Source organism: Cimex lectularius, unplaced genomic scaffold (genome assembly GCF_000648675.2).
Source record: "Cimex lectularius strain Harlan isolate CLEC.00 unplaced genomic scaffold, Clec_2.1 scaffold248, whole genome shotgun sequence".
In the NCBI taxonomy this organism is placed as follows: Eukaryota; Metazoa; Arthropoda; class Insecta; order Hemiptera; family Cimicidae; genus Cimex; species Cimex lectularius.
In genome coordinates this window covers 77,736-92,965 of record NW_019392778.1, presented here as the reverse complement: position 1 = coordinate 92,965, position 15,230 = coordinate 77,736, and the positions used below count along the sequence as shown (strand labels likewise).

At 36.1% G+C, this 15,230-nt stretch overlaps 1 protein-coding gene across 1 annotated transcript in view; it reads left to right on the top strand.

The window, feature by feature from the left end:
- The first annotated feature begins 1,152 nt into the window (after nt 1-1,152).
- LOC106670822 (elongation of very long chain fatty acids protein AAEL008004-like) overlaps nt 1,153-15,230 on the top strand; it is a 32,493-nt gene continuing 18,415 nt past the window's right edge. The window contains exon 1 of the mRNA XM_014401452.2: nt 1,153-1,344. The gene's annotated coding sequence lies outside the window, so the exon portion shown is untranslated. The remainder of the gene's footprint in view (nt 1,345-15,230) is intronic.

Here is a 15,230-nt window from a genome sequence, read left to right as displayed (position 1 = left end):
GGTTCGTCTTTTTATGCAAAAATCAGAAAACGGAAACTTAAATGTGAAAGAAGAGGATTAAAATGATGCTTGTCGATAATGGACATTTTTAGCATTTTACGAACGGCTTTTTGGCTATATTTCTACGTTTTTCATGTTCTATCATAGACGGTTAATAATCAAGAAAAATAAGGGACAATAACAAGAAAAAAGAAAGAAAGAGCTCTCATTAAAAACTAACATTTTTTTATCTAGATGTAGGCTTATGTTGGTCAAGTTATGTCAAGACTTGTTATTTTTTGAAATTATGTAAAGATATTGGCCTAATTGGTGAAATGCTGTAAAAATATGAACGCAATTGGTGAAATGATGTAAAGATATTGGCCTAATTGGTGAAATGCTGTAAAGATATTGACGTAATTGGTGCAATTTTGTAAAGATATTGGCCTAATTGGTGAAATGATGTAAAGTTATTGGCCTAATTGGTGAAATTCTGTAAAGTTATTGGCCTAATTGGTGAAATGATGTAAAGATATTAGCCTAATTGGTGAAATACTGTAAAGATATTGGCCTAAATGGTGAAATTTTGTAAAGATATTGGCCTAATAGGTGAAATTTTGTAAAGATATTGGCTTAATTGGTGAAATTAAGTAAAAAAAATTTATTTCTAAATGTTCTAACTATATGTAGGCTTATGTTGGTCAAGTAATGTCATGTCAAGACTTGTTATTTTTGAATATATAAGAGCGTAAACCTCAGGTGCCTTAATGACAAAAATATATTGAAAAACACTCACGGAAAAAAATAATTTTACCAGGAAAAGAAATCTCGACAAATATAAATTGCACATCAAATAGAAGACCAAAAAAGCTAATAAATACATATACCGAAAATAATAATTTGCTCTGATTTCTAATTATTTTGTATTGTTTTTTGTTTATTGAAATCCCAAGGATGACGGCGTGTTTTGAGATATTACAGTCGTAAAATCGGCATTTTTCCCCTCTCCCACACCCGTTCTGTTTTTATTATTTTTTTCTACTTTTTGTTTTTTATTTTGGGAATTTTTTCGCCGAGTCAGCATGCCCTGGGGAACGGGGTCGTCGACGCGATGAGCCGGCCGACGGGGGTGCGGGAGTCCCTGCGACCCCCACCAAGGAGACAAAGCGAGGGCTGACGGCCCCTCAGAACCAGTGGCCGACCTGCAGCCAGACGGCGAACACACCTCCGCTGAAGAAAGCGCATTTAACAGTCGAACACGGCGCTCGCAAGAGGGGAAAAGAAAAAGAAGTGAACACAAGGAAACTAACACCAACCCAAAACTTGCCAACCAGACTCGAAACATCCTGTATTTTACAAAAAAAGGTGAGTGGGTTTTAAAAATCCACAATTTTTTTGCCAAATCCTTAAAAACATACTATAGGAGGTCCTATTCCATGACTACATATAAAGATATTTTTGGGTTGGTGGTATTTGACAAATTTTTGTCCATATTTTTAAAATCTTAGTGTAGGGTTAGTGGGATTGGAAAATTTTATGTTTCAAATTTTTGGCCCACATTCTTAAACACTTACTATAGATTTGGTGGGATTTACATAGTTTTGTCAAATTTCTGAATCATATTCTTAAATTCTCTTTACAACTTATCTTTATTTGGGGTTGGTGGGATTTGACAATTTTATCTTTCATATTTTTGGCCCTTATTCTTAAACACTTACTGTAGGGTTCGTGGGATTTTCAAAATGTTTTCAAATTTCTGTGCCATATTTTTAAATTCATTTTACGACTTCCCTTTATTTTGGGTTGGTGGAATTTGACAATTTTATCTTTCAAATTTTTGGCCCATGTTCTTAAATTTACTACAGTGTCAGTGGGATTTTCAATGCTACAATTTTTGGACCGTATTGTTACACTCTTAGATACTACTCAAAAGTGTTAAAATTTCATAAAATGTTTGAGTCACTGTTGTGTTGGTGTAATTTGAAAAATTTTCCCAACCAGTACATTGATCGTCGTCGACAAAAATATGAAGAACAGAAAAAAATGTCTTTTTTTGTTGGGGAGGGGATGAAATTTTTTAAAATTTCATGCACTTAGAAAATTGTCTCCTCTCTCTCCGTTCTGAACTATTAAAAGAATTTACATAAACGAGGTCCTAAAATCAATTGACCTTGCGAAGAAGAAAGAAAAAAACCTGAACTGAATAATGAAAAAAAAAAGTTTTTTTAATTGTAATCAAACTTTACATATATTAATTAAAAGCATGACGTTGTAATTTCAATATTAAAAAAGAGCTGATGCTCATAAGAAACTAGGCAGGGAGTAGAAAATAGTGATGGGTGTTTTTTGGTCCTCCGGGCAGGAAGTAGGTTAAACGGAGCAAATCCGTAGGTAAACCTTCAAAATGAATATTAAGAGTCTGTTTTTTTCCTATGTTTGAGGGTTTTTTTTTGGTCCTCCTTTGGATAAAGGAAGCCAAGGATGCCAGGTCAAATTAAAAGTTCTTTTCATCTTGACCTTTTCAAGTTGTTTTAGAAAATATTTGGCAATTTTGTTTCTGTTGTCTGTATGTATGAACTATATGTATGAAAAGTCAGAAAATCCAAAGAGTCAAAGTTTGGTTTTTCAAGAAATTCTAAGGGAATTTAGCTGTTTGGAACTAGGTAAAAAATGTTTTCGTTCTGTCAAAAATTTCTGGTCCTCCGGGCCGGATAATAAAAGTAATAAAAATCAAAATTTATAATAGTCACATTTAGTTGTTATGAGCATATCTTTTTGTCTGTGAGTTTGGGGCAAGAAGGTTCATTCGCCCTTTAGGAGGTTTCTGGTCTCCTTCGGGCTGGATATAAAAGACAAAATTGATGTCCAACCAGTCAAGGTTTGATTGTTCAGCCAGTTTTATCAAATGTTTAGTCTTTCTCTTGCGACTAGATAAAGAATGTTGTAGAAAAATTTTGTCACCGATGTGGATATAAAAAGTCATAAAAATCATAATCTAAAACAGTGAGGTTTTGATTTTTCAAGACTTTTTGTTTCTTGTAAGAATGGCCCAAGAGGTAATATTACATTTCTGGTCTTCCGGTCCGATAAGAAAAGTCACAAAATCTAGAGTCAAAATTTGATATTCAATTAATGCCAATTAGCCGTTAATTCCTGTGCGGCTCCTTAGAGAAAAATAGAACTTTGAACTCCCCTGTTAGACTTTTCTTATCCTCCAGCAATCCTAGAAATACCGCCTTAAAATTATTATTACCCGAACCGCCACCAATATTTGTCCTGTTTACTTTGGTCCTCCGGGCTGGATGAGGAAACAAACGTCGCCCAAGACTTTGAAAAAAAGCCTGTTCGGTTCGCCTGCCTGACCGGACTTAATATGCACGTCGAACTTTATTGCGCGTCTGTTTTATAACCCATTTGTTGCATCTAGCACTGAGCTAACTCGGAAAAAATATTATTATTGAATATGTCGCAAGCCAAGCGATTTTCATACGATTTATTTGAAAAAAATCACTTAACTCTCACCGGATTTGATCTAAGTCCCTGGCATGCTCGAATTACGGAGGGGGAGATATGAAAAATAACCCATAAATAGAAATTTCGCCGGCTCGTCCTTGTTGCGCTTCTGAGTCGACAAACAATCAGTGGAATTTCCATTTTCACGTCAGTCCGCCCTGTTTCTCCCCGTCCCCCTCGTTTTCAGATATAACACACAACACATTCCTTGTGACGACAAAACAAAATAATTCTCCGTGATAAATACAATTATATTGACTTCGGCTACATTAAACGAGAAGGCGCATAATATTAAATAGCACTTGCCATTTCCGCGCTGCTAACGATCAGGAAAAACTATTTCTCAACTAATTACTTGTTTAATTAAACGAAAAAATCAAATAATTTTCTGCCCTCCCTTGGAGACATTTTCAAGGTTGACACAGGCCAGTACAATGAGTGAAACTCAAGAAAAATCTCTACAGGGACCGAAAACAAATCGACCTTCTGCCATACGAAATAACGCGAGTGTTAAAAAAAAAGAACGTTAAATGTTCTAATTATTTATTTTTCACTTCTCTTTCTCTCGGCCTTGTTCTCTTTCCGTATGGTGTTTGACCAACCAAGAAGAATAACCATTGTTGTTTAAAATTACTATTACAAATAATATATATTTTTTAATTTCGTCCATCACAGTCTAGTCGATTAATGCTAAGCCATGCTGGCAAAATAAATGGACTTGACACGGTAAAAACAGCATGACATTTTATTTCTCGCTTAAAATAAAAACCTCAAATTGTACATTAAAATCAACAAAAAATATCAATATAACGTTATAACCTAAGCATATTACTGAAATGAAATAACTGAACAAATATAACTCAAATTTTACGTAAATAAATATCTGTTTTATTGCTATTATATTGCATGTCATATATTGTTCAAGTGAAGCTGGTGGAATATAACCTCAAACAATAATTGGAAATGAAACAGCTGATCGAATGTAACATCACATTTACCTTTAAATAAAACAACTGTTGTTAAATTAAAATAGCTGATCGAATATAACCTCAAATTGTATTTTATATTCAAACAGCTGATCGAACATAATCTCAAATTATCTTAAAAATTTGAACATCTGATCGAATGTAACCTCACATTTCTCTTTAAATGAATCGACTGTTGTAACAGTCGATATTTTGTGTACAATAAAATAACTGGTGTGAGATGTCGACATATTGCATTATTAAAATAGCTGATCGAATATAACAACAAATTGTATTTTATATTCAAACAGCTGATCGAATATAACCTCAAATTATCTTAAAAATTTAAACATTAATCGAATGAAACCTCACATTTCCCTTTAAATGTTGCAACAAGTCGATTTTTTTTTCAAATAAAACAGCTGTTGTGAGAGAAATGGCTGATCGAATATAACTGCAAATTGTATTTAAATTCAAACAGCTGATCGAATAGAACTTAAAATAAAACAGCTGTTGTAACAACTTTTTTATTTGAACAGCTGCTGATTTCATTTAAATTTCAACAGCTAATCGATTAAAATTCAAATTTTACTTTAATAGAATAACAGATTTTCCTTTGAGTCATAACAGGTGATCGAATATAATTTCTTTTAACATTAGAAAAACTCATGGAATATATTTTCAAATTTCTTTTAAATTTTGAAAACCTGATTGAATAAGTTCACTTCACAAATATCTTGAAATTTGAACAGTAGAAGCAGCTGATTCTCTCTCCCTCCCTCCCTTCCACTCACTCACTCTCTCTCTCTCTCTCTCTCTCTCTCTCTCTCTCTCTCTTTCTCTTTCTCTTTCTCTCCACCCTCTCTCCCTCTCAAAATTCGAACAGTTGATGGAATATAACCTCAATTTTTTCTTCAAAAAGCTGCTGATTCTCTCACTCTTACTCTCAAAATTCGAACATACGATGGAATATAACCTCAAGCGTTACGTTCCAACGACTGATAAAATAAAACTTCAAATTTTATTTAAAATTCGATCATATAATCCTGTCAACATATTGTCCCTTATCCTTTATCGGTCGGTTAAAAATAACCACAAACTTTCGCAATATGTTGTGTGAACTCCAGGATGGGGCCGTTTCTATCCATCGGCTTTTCTCCCTCCTCCATCACCGTTGTGCAAGCTCGCAGCATCGGATCTGGGAATATGGCTCAATCCCGATCCGGGGAAAAAAAATAAAGCCGTGTGAAACTGCCTAACGCCGGATAATTCACACGCATGAAAATAAAACAACAACCAGGAAGATGGAAAGATAATTGGCGAGTGTTTTGGTAAACAGCGCGTTAGTTGGAGGTAAGGGAAGGGAAGGTCCAGATTGCAGTGGACTAATTTCAAAAATGTCTTAACGATTTTTTTAAAAACGCTTCATCATTTCTGGTGATCGTGTTTTTGCTACCGTCCCAAATCTGATATGTTTATAAAGCTTTTACAAGGTAAAGGATTGGCATTGTATTTTTTTCTCTCTAGAGGTTAACTAGTTTTTTTTTTTTTTTTAATTTCTTATAATGCTTACTTATTCTTCATCGTAATAAAACACTATATGAATTCAACCAGGGTAAGAGCTTAATTTTTTACAAATAGGGCAAGTAATCATCCGTTTCATGATACTACTTCCTTCTATTCCTACTTCCCTTTAATCTCGAACAGCTGATCGATTTTAATCACGTATTTTATCTTTAAATCAGTTAGTTCATTATTTATAATGTCTAATTGTTCTTAGAACAGTTGAACGATTATAACCTAGTATGTTCTGTTTAAATTAAAATGGCTGATCGAATATAAATTGCAATTATCCTTTAATTTCGAACAGCTCATCGAATGTAACCTCCAATAGTCCTTTGATTTCGAAAATCTGATTGAATAAAACAACAATAGTCATTTAATTTCGAACAGCTGATCGAATATAGCCTCAAATTGTCCTTTAAATTAGAACAGCTGATCGGATATAATCTGCAATTTTCCTTTGAATTAGAACAGTTGATCGGATGTAACTTGCAATTTTCTTTTGAATTAGAAGACTTGAGCGAATATAACCTAGAACTTTTCCTTTAAATTAGAACAGCTGATCGAACATAACCTCAAATTATCTTAAAAATTTTAACATCTGATCGAATGTAACCTTACATTTCCCTTTAAATAAAAAAGCTGCTGTAATTTAAAGTCGATTTTTTTAAAATAAAACAGCTGTTGTGAGATTAAAATAGCTAATCAGATATAACTTCAAATTGTATTTTAAATCCAAATAGCTGATCGAATAGAACGTAAAAATAACTTAAAATAAAATAGCTGTTGTAACAACTTTTAAATTTGATCAGCTGTTTCAAATTTTATTTAAATTCCAACAGCTGATCGATTAAAACTTCAAATTTTACTTTAATAGAATAACGATCTCGAAGACAGGGAAGGTCGCGGTACGCCTTCTGTTGTGAATGACGATCAACAAAAAACGTTGATTGAAGAAAATTCACGTGAGACATCATGGGAAATTGCGCAAGAGCTTAGTTTTGACCACTCAGCCGTTGTTCCCATCTGGAATTGGTATGAAGAAGCTCGACAAGTAGGTACCGCACGAACTGACCGAACCCCAAAGAAATCGACGCTTTGAAATTTGCACGTCTCTTCTGTTATGCCATCAAAATGACCCATTTCTCGATCGAATCATCACGTGCGATAACAGGAGGCATACAGGTCAGCGGTAGAAACAAGGATGACGCGCCAAAACACTTCCCAAACTCTGCACACAAAAAAGATTATGATGTCTGTTGGGTGGTGTACTGCTGGGGTTGTTCATTATAATTTCCTAGATTATTACTGCAGAGAACTATTGCCAAGAAAATGACGTCTTTGTCCAGCATTTGGTAAACCGGGGGTAGATTCTTCTTCACGATAGTGCCAGGCCACATGTCATAATGCCAACCCTTTGGAAAATAAGGATTTAGGATACGAAACCTTACCGTACCCTTCATATTCACCCTGCCTCTCGCCTTCAGACGTCCACTTTTTTAGCCATTTTTATCACTTCTTGAGGGATAAAATTTTTAGAAAACAAGGTGAAGCCGAAAACGCCTTCCAAGACGTTATTGTGAGTCGAATTAAAGATGTCAGCGGAAAAAAGCACTTATTTCACGTTGGCAAAGATAGATGGTGATGATGGAAAATATTTCGAATACATTTTCTTTATTTTATAAAAATTAATAATAGTTTTGACTGCCGTTTCAAAGCCCGTATTATTTTTACACCAGCCCAATATCAGGGCTTACCATTTTTCAACAAGTACGGCAGTTTGAACGGTAGTAAAAGCACATGGAGAAGCCTATTTAACAGTATGTTTTGTGGTATCGTTCATTTAAAAAATTTTTGGTCTTCCGGGCCTGATAAGGGAATAATTTTCAATCCCGATAGTCAGTTTGATTCTCAGGTTCGGATTTTAGGCCTAGGATTGCCCACGCGTCAAATTTAAACTATATGGTCGTTTTCCCCTCCGTATAAGTTGAAGTTTTGTATTCATCTATTAATTGCCCCTCTATTGCTGCAGATTGCCCAAGGAAGAAAACGTTCGCAACTTCCAGTTATGCAGTAGTTGTCTTTCGCTGTTTTTCTTCTTTTTTCTCTCCTTCCTCTGCGGCATCTTTTAAAGTTCATTACAGCCTGCTTTAATAACAGTGATTGAAGAGATGAGAGCATCCGCGGTTCTACTTCGTAATCGTCCGGCCCTGGAAAACCGTCAATGGTCCCCCCTGGAAAATTGGGCCTTCTTCCAACCTCCCCACTCGGCGTTGCGCAACGATGACAAGAAAGCGATTATCCCTTTTCCCGTACGGACTCTCGTTTCGACACCCGTAAGTAGACCGCGTTCCGAAGGAGGTCCGCTGGTTAAAGCACGGATCCACGCGTTTTACATCAAAAAGTAGAAGAAAAATTACCTAACATGAAACGATAAAACGACCGAGAGTAGTTTCTTCCGCCTGGTTATATGGTGTGCGATGATTTTGTCATTCGGCAGCATCTGATGATTTTCTCTCGAATTCTAAATCTGCCATGCCGGTAAAGCCTACATCAGTAGGGATAAATCTAATTCGGGATAAAAGAGGCAGAATCCCAAAATTCAATTAAAATTCTGTTAAAATGGAAAATTCATCAAGTTTGTAGAGTTGGTAGTAGTTTTAAATGTATGCTGTATGCTGTTTTGTTCGATCAACTCATGCTCCTCATTTCGCAGCAGCAGAGATGATCTACGCCGGCACAAAATGAGTGAAATCTACTAAAATTCGACCTTTTTCTTCTTACAGAAAAATCTTTTGAGTTTTTACTTTTCATAGCTTTAAGTCAGTTTAAATGCATGTTGTACGCTATTTTACCCCGTTTGTATCACGTGCTTCTCTTACTGCAAAAAGTAGATATGACCTAAGCGAGGATAAAACAGGTTAATCTCAAAATTAGTCGTTTTGGTGGAAATGGCAGAATTTTTGAGTCTGGCGTGTTGTTTTTTTAAACTTTTCTTTAGATTAAATGTTCGATGTATACGTTTTTCTCGGTCTGCATCTCTTCTTTTCCAACTGTAGAGATGATCTCTACCGGCGTAAAATCAATAAAATCTAAAAAATTTCCCCTTTAAGTTAAAAAAACAGGAAATTCTTTGAGTCCAAGTTTTCAAAAGTTTTCTTTGCTTTGATTGTATGCTGTATGCTTTTTTTCAGCGGTTTGCACCATACACTTCTGTTTCTGCAGCAGTGGAGATATAGTAGGCTGGGACAAAACGGGTAAAATCTCAAAAATCGTCCACCTTTGAGGAAATTGCACACTTTTTTGGTCTTTAGCTTTTTCGAACTTTTCTTTAAATGTATGCCGTTTGTGTTTTCTTCGGAGTGCATCATATGCTTCTCCTTCTGCAGCAGGGGAGATAATATCTGGGCTAAAACGGGTAAAATCTCAAAATCCGTCCACCTTTTTGAGAAAATGGCACGATTTTTAGGTCTTTAGCTTTTTTGAGCTTTTCTTTTGTGTAAATGTGTGCCGTTTGTGTTTTCTTCGGTGTGCATCATATGCTTTTCCTTCTGCAGCAGCGGAGATAATTTCTGGGCTAAAACTGGCAACTCCTCAAAATTCGCCGACTTTTTTCTTCAGAAAACGACAGAATTTTTTAGTTTTTAGCGTTTTTTGAGCTTTTCTTTAGTTTAAAAGTATGTTGTATTCTATTTTACTCGGTGTGTATCATATGCTCCTCCTCCTGCAACCGTGGAGATAATCTAAGCCAGGATAAAACTGGTTAAATAACAAAATTCGTCCACCTTTTTGAGAAAATGGCACAGTTTTTTGGTCTTTAGCTTTTTTGAACTTTTCTTTTGTTTAAATATGTGCCGTTTGTGTTTTCTTCGGTATGGAGCATATCCTTCACATTTTGCATCAGTGATGGTTATCTAAGCCCGGACAAAAGTGTAAAATCTCAAAATTCGTTCACCTTTTTGAGAAAATGTTACAATTTTTTTGTCTGTAGCTTTTTTGAGCTTTTCTTTTGTTTAAATGTGTGCCGTTTGTTTTCTTCGGTATGAATCGTGCTTCTTCCTTCTGCAGCAGTGGAGATAATTTCTGGGCTAAAACCTCACATACTGTCAACACTTTTTTTGAAGAAATGGTAGAATTTTTGGTCTTTATCGTTTTTTGAGCTTTTGTTTAGTTTAAATGTATGCCGTTTGCATTGTCTTCGGTGTGCATCTTATTTTGCTTCTTCTGCAGAGTAGAGACGATCTTGGCAGTCATAAGACAGGCGATTCTCTCAAAATTTGTCTACATTTTAAAGCGACTGGCCTCTGGGTTTCTTTTTCGACTGTCAAGGGTTGATAACAATGTTTAAACCCCGCCAGCCATGAGCCGCGTTGGTACAGAACACAGGAAAAAAGGGATTAGAATTGTGTTTAACCGTGAATTATCCTCGGTGTGGAAACGGCCCACGTTTTGCCACGAGCGGAAGGAGGATCCATGTCGCAAGGGGCCTCTTCCTGCCTTCGACAAGGAATCGCTCTCAATCCTGCTTGTAAACAGAAATCCGACTTTCACCCCTGGATCGTGATCGTGGGTGGGAGGGGTTGGAAACCCGAAACCGCCCAATTTCTACCCTATTTTCTCCAAATGTTTCCACATGGGGAAAACCCGCCCTTGGTGAAACACTTCCTGGACCATGGAGGAGTGGAAACGGTATTTTTCAAGTGAAGCCCAACATGATTTATGATCGTTGACCCGTCGTGATTTATTGGGGTCGTGTTCGATATGTCACACGGAAGATTTCCCAACGAGAAGTCCGAACAATGGTGAAAAGCTCTCGACACCCCGCGGATCGCGACTTTCGAACGGATCATCGAAAAAAGATTAACCCGTCGAGGTCGGGTTATGCAACCCCGGTGGATTAAAGGCGGATCATCCGCCTTATTGTGGCTTGACGAATTGGGGCTCGGTTATGTCATTTGACTTTCACCCGACCTTGCCCCACCGAGGACGGGCGTCGTCTTCGGAATTTTTTTCCCTGCCCCGTTCAACCCCCAGTTGGTTTATTTAATTAAAGACAAAATTTGATAATTCATTAATTATTTGCAACGCTAAAATATAAAAGGAAAATATTCTATTTCCATCTTAATTAAACAGCGTATTTCCAGCTTTCTGCTGGCATCAGTAAATAATTAATAGCCCAAGGTAAGCCGAAAATTCAAGATCGGCCGGTTTCAACTGCTTGTTTCGATCTTTATTTGCCATATTCAACTCCGATTTCACATTCCTACAACGTACACAACAGCCTTTATTGCTGATATCGCAGAAAAGAAATAACCCTAGGAATAGTCGAAATATTTTGAAGATTTGACCTATGGTGTGGTATGGTAAAGAGGATACTAGAATTTGATAATTTTATACCAAATCAAAATCGTCGCGCTTAGAGTTGAAAGAAGTATACCTAAATCCTACCAAAAAAAACCTGGCTATGTCTAGCTGAGGAGAATTCGAGTTGGAATCTTCATCCTCGAAGACTATATTGTACTCATGGCAGAATGAGACCAATTCATACTAAATGGTATGGTATGGTAATGAGGATACTAGGAAGCGGGGTTTGTGCTCCCCAGGCCCTGCAGCCTTCTGGCTTATTGTACCTTCGTAGTTCCATAGTTGAGAGCAATAGACTCATTCCTTCTTCTTAGAAGTATCAGGTCATTGACTGTCGTTGCTACAATTTCATTCCTTGATTTTTTTCCTATGTTAGCGTAAAAATCCATTCATCATTGTATGTACTCATGTGTAAATGTTTTATCAGATGCCAGTGACCTCTTAATATCATCTGAGTCTAACCCTCTTCAATTGCAGCAGTGATTTTGCCAGTCTTGGTGAGGGTTGTTTCATCATAGGTTTACTGTGTCTAAAGCCGCTAGAGTTTATCCACTTCCCCTTTTGCTTTGTTTGGATCCATTCTGCGATGGAGGATTCCATATTTGTTTTTGTCCCAAGTATAGTTTCGGGGATGCTTTCTCGTTACCCAAAATTCTCCTGTGCCCTGGCACCCAAGATATCATCAGGTTGTTGTGTTTCCCCAGGTTTTGGAGATTTTGGATGCATTCTCTGACTAATTTTTTTACATGCTAGTGCTTTAATAGCTGGTTGGCTGTCAGATCTTATGAGGGTGTTTTTGCCAGTGTATCTTTTAAGATTTTCCAAGCGTTGATGATATATATTTCTGCTTGAAAGATCGAAGTGTTCTCCCTTATGAGTTTGATTGCTCATGTTTTGGGCTTATACATAAGATGCCCGTTTATTGGGGACAGTATGTTTCTTTTATAACACAAAACATGTCCAGTTTTTGAGAAGAATCGCTCACTGGGCACAGAGGTCGCCGGTATAAGACAATTCTTGCTTATCTATAAAGAAGAGGGAAAATAGTTTTCAAGTCATCCCATTCCTTTAGCAGATTTTTTAGTGAAGCTAATGGGTTGTTAGGGTATAAGGATAGTTCATCCTTCGAATTTGACCCCGTTTTCCTCTTCAATCCATGTTCCTTTTCCCTCTGCTTGTGGGACTGCCAGAAGTCGCTGATAACCTATCATCTCTCCCGCTTTTGCCACATTTCTTTACTCAAAGCATTTGAGCAAGTTGCTGGTTTGGTAAAATGAATATTCTCGATTGAACCTTGGGTCCAAGTGGTTGAAATAGCCATGTTGTTATTTTCCTCTAAATTTGAAAAACCTTGCTCGGGTATCCGTTAGAAGCGATTCTTTTATATCATTACTGATGCCAGGTCAATTGTCACAGCTTGCAGCTCAGTAATCAATATGTGAGGGTGCAATATTTCTCTCTAGAAGCTTATTTTGTCACAAATTCAAATGGTTTGGACTCAAACCTGGAGTTTAAGTCAGCGAATTTTCCCCTAACTTTTAAATTAAAGAATTAAATAAATATTAAAAAAGAAATAGATATCTAGATATTACAGAGCACAATTTTTCACACGAGGGATATTAACAAAATGAAAATTTTTTGTTTGTTTTGAACTTTTGAGTATGTAATGTAGAAGTGTTAGAGTTGATTATGGAGGAAGGATCCATGTACAACCGGGGTTCCCAACCAACCTCTCAACGAAATTATTTCACTATTTTAGTTCAGTTTCTACCAGTACCATACCAGTACTTGCATCGAAAGCGAAGATTCGATACTAAAAATACTTGGTAACGAAAGAAATTCGATACTTTACTCATATCGATACTGTCGGAACGTCACTAATTAAGTCTAGAGCTTTACTCCCTAATCCCCAGTACCCCTTGCGGCCCGTGATAGTTTATTAATTATTTGCAGCGTTTCTCTCAAGCCTTTATTGCACCGAATTTGTGTCTTGTTTAAACCTTTTTGTATGCTATCTTAAATTCTTAATACGCGAAGGTTTGCTCAACATCTTGATTCTTTTCGGTCGATCTTCATTTCTCGAAGTACAAATCCATTCTTCGTGGGAATTTTCATGGTCCCCCCCATCCAGATCCATAGGATATGAGAGGCCGTTGAACGCGGTCGTCGGCCAAGGGCGCTGGGTGTTTTTCATCCCTGGAAATTACGGCTGGATTCCTGGAACGGGGAATTCCAGAGTGACGCTATACCGGCTTTTGTCGACCAGTACCGCGCCTTGTACCCGTACACGTACCAGATTGATACAACGAGACAAATAGATAGAGGGGGGAAAAATACCTACACGATAAATCCGGCGAACAATGCTCTTTTGTTGTCAATTCTGAAGGTTTCTTTTTACAAATCTAAAAAGTGTCGTCCTACTGAACGCCCACTGCCGCAACAACACAACACTAACTTCATAATTTTTTTTATTACATCTATTTGATATTTACAACTACAAATAATGTATTAAGTAAATATGTTCATACACTGATGAGCAAAAAATTCCACCCAATTGATTTTTTTTTCATTTTCAACATAAAAGATAATTCTGCCCTTAATTTTTCTAATTGTTTTTACCAATAAATATTTCTCTATATTACGTTTTAAATTGGGAATATTAATTAGAGGTAAGTACACTTAATCCTTAATCCAAAACAAGGATAAAGGATTTTTCAGTGTTCATTTTTTACGGAAGTAAATGTTTATTCAGTCTCATTTCAATTCTGAAGCGATAAACTGTTTAGTTTTCATCTTATTTTCTTCATTTTAGCTTTTAAACTTAAAAAGTGTAGTGCTTATCAAACGTGTGTAGTAGTTAAAAATCAGTACTGAGGATGTTGCGCGTGGTGTGGCACTTATATTCGATCAATTGTTCTAATTCAAAGTACAATTGCAGGTTATAACCGATCAACTGTTCTAATTCAAAATACAATTGCAGATTATATCCGATCATCTGTTCTAATTTAAAGGACAATTTGAAGTTACAATCAATCAGCTGTTCGAAATTAAAGGACAATTGGAGATCATATTCGATCAGCTGTTCTAATTCAAAGTACAATTGCAGATTATATCCGATCTGCTGTTCTAATTTAAAAGACAATTTGAGGTTACATTCAATCAGCCGTTTGAAAGCAAAGAACAATTGGAGGTTATATTCGATCAGCTGTTCGAAATTAAAGTACTATTGGAGGTTATATTCGATCAGATTTTCGAAATTAAAGGACTATTGGAGGTTACATTCGATCAGCTTTTCGAAATTTAAGGAATATTAGAGGTTATATCCGATCAGCTGTTCTAATTTAAAGGACAATTTGAAGTTACAATCAATCAGCTGTTCGAAATTAAAGGACAATTGGAGATCATATTCGATCAGCTGTTCTAATTCAANATATCTATATATATATATATATATATAAAATAAAGGCCTGTAAGACTGTACCTTACGGTACTCCCGATTCCATGCATAAAGAAGTACTATAAACTGTTCCTACATTTGTCACTAGAGTTTTGTCCGATAAATATGATTCAAAGAGTTTAAGGGGATTAGAGATACCAAAACACTCAAATTTTTTAAATGATGAGCTAATGATCAGCAGTCAAAAGCCTTTTTAATGTCCAGAAACAATCCAATAACGTAATTACCTTTATTAATTTCTTGTGAAATCAAATTAGTAACATCAAACAAAGCCTGCTCAGTGGATCTACCAGGAAGAAAACCATACTTTTTTTATGTTGAATAATATTAGAATTTTAAATTATAGGTAATAATCGTCGGAAAAGTAGTTTTTCTAGAATTTTAGCAAG